We start from the raw sequence: 6,000 nt of genomic DNA, 5'->3' as shown, positions 1-6,000 counted from the left end.
ATGAACTGCAATTGTAGATAGCATACTGCCCTGCATTCTGTGGAACGATGTGTGTCGGTCACAGATTTACAAAGAAGTCAACACAAACCGAATAATGGCTATATTCATTTTAATGATTAGGTCTCATGTGGATAAAACATCGATCGTGAAACTCATTAACTGCTTTAAAGACCATATGCAAGTAACATACTGGCAGCCATACACGTAATAAAATCATATTATAACATTAGACAAAATACAAGCACTAGACTAATTTGGCATGTTATTAAGCTCGAACGAGTTCTCAGACATGCATACAAACACGGAGGCTCTCTCATGTATACTTAGCCAAGTCACCTAACACCAAAAATGGCGAATAGGGGAAAATTCTTGTAGTCGGAAGTGTTTGAAAAGTGTTAGGAGGAGTGTCATGAAGAGCACATTAAGATTTTGCACCTGTGGATTGTGAACATTGGGATGGGGGCTGTTAAAGATCACTATTTAACATTTTTCTCAAGTAACTCCAAAATCACGGCTTCTAGCGAAAATGTTTCCTGGTATAAAATTTCCTACAAAAAAGTCCTCTTCACTTTTTCTCTAAGACTAATACCCTCAGTGCTGCAGTTGATGGAATATCGAGAATTAAAAAAATAGTGTCTTCATGACATAAAATAATATTTTATTTTGAATGAGGCAGGTTAAGCACAAATATGTAGTCTGTGCACGACATCAAAACGCACTAGACCGTAATAAGGTATAAATTGTGATTCGGTGGTGTAACAGGGTGGAGGGGTTGTGGAAAAGGGAATGAAGGTAGGTCACTGGATTGTCATGAAGCGGTTACCTCATCCATGGGTCTGTAAACTGAGGAAAGCGAAAGGGTTTTCAGCTGTGTCCACCTCACTACGTCACAAGAAGTAACTAACGAACAGGGTGTTTCACAAAGTAATATCGAGCCTCTGTAGCGCGCCTTATACGCTGAAGAGCCAAAGAAACTGGTAGACCTGCCTAATATCGTGCATGGCCACCGCGAGAACGCGGAAGTGCCGCAGCACCACGTGGCATAGACTCGACTAATGTCTGAAGTAGTGCTGGAGGGAACTGACACCATGAATCCTACAGGGTTGTCCGTAAATCCGTAAGAGTACGAGGGGGTGGAGACCTCTTCTGAACAGCACGTAGCAAGGCATCCCAGATATGTACAATAATGTTCATGTCTGGGGAGTTTTGTGGCCAGCGCAAGGGTTTAAACTCAGAGGAATGTTCCAGGGGTCGCTCTGTAGCAATTCTCGACGTGGAGGTTGTCGCACTGTTCCGATGGACTGCACAGTGGACATGAATGGATGCCAGTGATCAGGTAGGATGCCTATGTAAGTGTCACCTGTCAGAGTCGTATTTAGGCGTATCACGTGTCCCATATCACTCCAAGTGCACACGCCCCACACCATTCCAGAGCCTCCACTAGCCTGAAGAGTCAGCTGTTGACGTGCAGAGTCCGTGGATTCATGAGGTAGTCTCCATACCCGTACACGTCCATCCAGTCGATACAATTTGAAACGGGACTCGTCCGACCAGTCAGCGTGTTTCCAGTCATCAACAGTCGAATGTCGGTGTTGATAGGCCCATCCGAGGCGTAGACCTTTGTGTCGTGCAGTCATCAGGAGTACATGAATTGGCCTTCGGTTCCGAAAGCAGATATCGATGACGCTTCGCTGAGCGGTTCGCTCGCTGACACTTGTTGATGGCCTAGCATTGAAATCTCCATGAATTTGCGGAAGAGTTGCACTTCTGTCAAGTTAAACGAGTCTCTTCAGTCGTCGTTCGTCCCGTTCTTGCAAGATCTTTTTCCGGACGCAGCGATGTCGGAGATTTTATGTTTTATCGGATTCCTGATATTCACGGTACACTCGTGAAATGGTCGTACGGTAAAATCCCTACTTCATAGCTAGCTCGGAGATGCTGTGTCCCATCGCTCGTGCGCCGACTATAACACCACGTTCAAACTCACTTTAATGTTGATAGCCTGCCATTTTAACAGCAGTAACCGATGTAACAACTGCGCCGGACACTTGGTGTCTTATATAGGCGTTGCCAATATCAGCGCTATATTCTGCCTGTTTACATATCTCTGTATTTGAATACAAATGTCCATACCAGTTTCTTCGGCGCTTCAGTGTAAATCACTAGTGACGTAGTTTGCAGACATGCCCAGAGCCTGACTTCTTTCACTATATGGAGTACTCATACGATTTACTAGTAATTTCCAACGCAAGAAACGCATATGGACAGGCTCTACATAAATCTATGCATACTGTTCTACATCGCTAGAAGAAAAATTGAGTCTTTTCATCCTGAACTAGAGCTGCTGCGTTCCTCCAACAAAGAAACCTTCCCCCACTACAAGGCGTGATCGCCCTTAATTTTAGAGACAGGTTATATTCCGCATCATTTCTTGTCGGCTTCTATCATGTGAGTAGACATAATTATTTCACTGAGCTCGAGTTTATATAGTGGAGTTATTTTCAGTTTGTTAAATGAGTACTTATTTGCAGTTGTAAACATTTAAGTGTTCCTTTTTCCAGCTTTTAGGGAGTGGAACAGTAGAGAAATAGTCTGCAGTTGTTTCCACGGATACTCTGCTAGGCATTTGAGTGCGAATATCAAAGTATTCAGTTAGATGTGAGGACAGTAGTACTTCTCGTCACGATAACGGTCGACCACATCTGACCATCATAAGGAAGGGTCACGGAAGTGTGCATCAAGCACTTGATAACTCATTGGAATCTGCGACATTTATAAGCGAAGAAGTAATGCGCTCCCTGCGTTTTACGTGGCTGTACACTACTGGTCGGTGACTAGCACCAGTGGGAGTAGGGAATTACCGTCCTATGTGTAGATGAATGTTCGTCAGTCGATTCACACAGAAAATATCAAATTGCGTACAAAGTAAAGACATTTCTACTGTCAAAATTTTAACAGTAAATTGTGAAAGAATTCGTAACTAACTTCCTGAATTTACTGCCCTCAGGGAAATTGAGGCATACAAATTACTCTCTGAACCGAGAGTTCGCTGAGTCGAAAAATACTGAGGAGGCAGAGACTTTTGCACTTCAGATTCAAAAAATAACGCGCAAATGACGACATGCGAAGTTAGTAGAAATTCTTGCGTCTAAAATAAGATCGATATACGCAGCAAGCAACAACTTCCATCGTCATACTTTTGCAAAAGGTCTTGACGAGAGCCCGTGGAAATTCTGGAACTACGTAAAAGCGCTAATTGAGTCAAAAGCTTCTGTCAAGTCTCTCGTCGACCTGTCTCCTGTGCCAACAGTAGACAGCCAAAAGAAATCTAAAGGTGCAAATTTTAAGAAATTATTCATGCAGCAGAATCGTACACACGTAACGTTGTTTGGTTGTCGGTCTGACAGAGTTGAAAACAAGTAAGGCACCAGCTTCGGATCAAATCCAAATTCTGTTTTACAGAGTACTCGTTGGCACCGCCCACTTAGCCTACATAGTCTGCATTTATCGCGACTGTCGTGCACAACTCAAAGCCGAAAGCGACTTGAAAGAAGTTTAGGTGTCTACTGTGCATAAGAAGTGTAAAAGAAGAGGCTTGCTAAATTATAGATCAAAATCCAGATCATCGGTTTGTTGCAGATTGCTTGAAAATATTCTGAGTTCGAATATAATAAATCTCCTTGAGGTGTTATAGCTTCGGCCCACAAATCAGAGCGGATTCTGAAAGCATCGCTTGTAATTTTCTCAAATAACGTCTTGCGAACCATAGATAAAGAACAGCAGTCAGATTCCTTATTGGTAGATATCCTGAAGGCGTTTGACACGTTGCCTCACTGCAGACTGTTAACGAAACTCAGAACATAATGATTAAGTTCCCAAATTTGTGAGGGGCTCGAAGACTTCAAATGTAATAAAACCCAGTACGTTGTCCTCGACGTCGAGTGTCCATCAGGAACCAAAGTATCGTCAAGAGTGTGCCAGGGATGTGTGATAGGACCGCTCTTTCTTTCTCTGTATATAAGAAGTTGTATTGAAAAGTGATCCCTCAAAATTTAATATGTGAAAACTACAAAGCTTTTTAAAGAGAACCAACGTTATTAACATTCAACACCTAAATTCTCCAAGGCTACATATTTATTTTTCAATATACTCACCCAGACGACGAATACATTTCTTCTAAAGAGAGCAGTTTGTTGATAGCGTTACCGTTGGATGTCTGACTTTGTTGACAGATCCTCAAACTCACCTCAGTTTCGACAGGTTCATAACTACCAAAGTGAGGGTCTCGGTTCTTTAAGTATTGGAAACAGGTAAAACTCGAATGTTGCGAAGTTGGGACTATATAGAGGATGATAACTGACAGTGAATCCAAGGCATCGGATTGATGTAGATGTCGCAGCGCTCGTGTGTGGTCTGTCACTGTCCTGCTAAGGAGAGGTCGTTCCTTGTGTGGACGAACTCTTCGAATTCGAAACTCGATTACAGCATGCTGTTCCCCACACGCATGACATTCAGAATAACGATTTAGAATGTTAATAGGGTTTGTTTTATGCAATAAATAATAATAGGCGTTACTTTCCAGTACCCCCTCATACATAAATGCCCTGGGGTACAGGGTGAGCAGCAATCTGCAGATGTTTGCCGACGACACTGTGGTTTATGAAAATGTGTCGTCGTCGAGTGACTGTAGGAGGGTACAAAATGTCTCAGAGAAGTTTTCTAGTTGCTGTGACGAATGGCAGCTTGTCTAAATGTAGAAATAGAAAAAAAACAATCTGGTGATGTTCAGATTCAGCTTGGTAGTGTGCTGCTTGCCACAGTCAAGTCGATTATATATCGAGGCGTAGTGTTGCAAAGATATTTGACATGGAAAACTGGTATTAGGGAAGACGAATGGTTTACCGGATTGTTAGATAAATTTTGGGAGAGTGTAGATCCTCTATAAAGGAGACCGCTTTGAGAAAACAAGAGCGACCCACACACGTTTGAAGCATCGTGCTGTGTATAGGACCACGTTCATACAGAAAGTTGAATAAGTAGGTTGTGTACAATTAACATAAACTCTCTGGTTAGCTACATTCCAATGTTAAACAGGAAAACTTATCTGTTATTTTTGAGTGAGTCAAATCCCTATAGATACGCGCTATGGATGAATGTACATCATGAAGCCTAATGTAAAACAATGCAATGAAGGAAAAACAATGTAACTATGACAAATATATGATGTATTAGTCCTATGATGGGCCGTTAGATGGTACACGCGCAGAAACTATGGCTGGCTTTGAATGTGATGAGAATGCTAGGAACTGAGTGCACATGAATTACAAAGTCAAATACTTGCAATAAAATATATGGGTCCCTCCCCGTTTAGTTTTTTCGAAGAGTTTTAACTTTTTTAACAGTTACTCTCATTACGCCTTTTATGTCTTCGAACAGTATCCAGTTTATATGTTCTGTCGCAAGTATGTGACTTCGTAATCTCGTGTGCACTCGATTCCTCGCTTTTTTCTCACATTCAGATTCCGCCGTAGTAGTTCTACGCATGCGCCACCTGTCAAATGGACCATCATACGTTTCCGCCTTAGTGTGAAGTAAGCCGTGGCGCGGCTTTTTTGCGGTCCTCCCACTTAGAAAAATGTAAATTTATCTATATTCCCTTTTAGAGTTCGTCTGTTGGCCCATTTGCGACCGTACCACAGTCTTTTGCTAACTCTACGGTGGGTGACGAACAGCTGATTTGTAAAACTTGCCAAAACTATAATTAGTCAGTCCATCCCTCCTCTATGAATCGTATCGGAGACCCCACGTGCCAATGCATGAAAATGTCACCCACACACAGCCTAGTGCAGTACAGTTCAAGGGCCTCCGAAGAATTCGGTTGGACTTAACAACGCAATTGCGTATTATGTCTGAGGGCATCAACTCACACCTTTCGCGGTGTACTCAAATTATATTTTAGATGCATGCAGGCAGGTACTGCTACACTAGAAATTAGGTAAG

This window comes from Schistocerca americana, chromosome X (assembly GCF_021461395.2).
Source record: "Schistocerca americana isolate TAMUIC-IGC-003095 chromosome X, iqSchAmer2.1, whole genome shotgun sequence".
Taxonomy (NCBI): domain Eukaryota; kingdom Metazoa; phylum Arthropoda; class Insecta; order Orthoptera; family Acrididae; genus Schistocerca; species Schistocerca americana.
The sequence above is the reverse complement of the archived record's forward strand: the minus strand, read 5'-3'. Positions refer to the sequence as shown.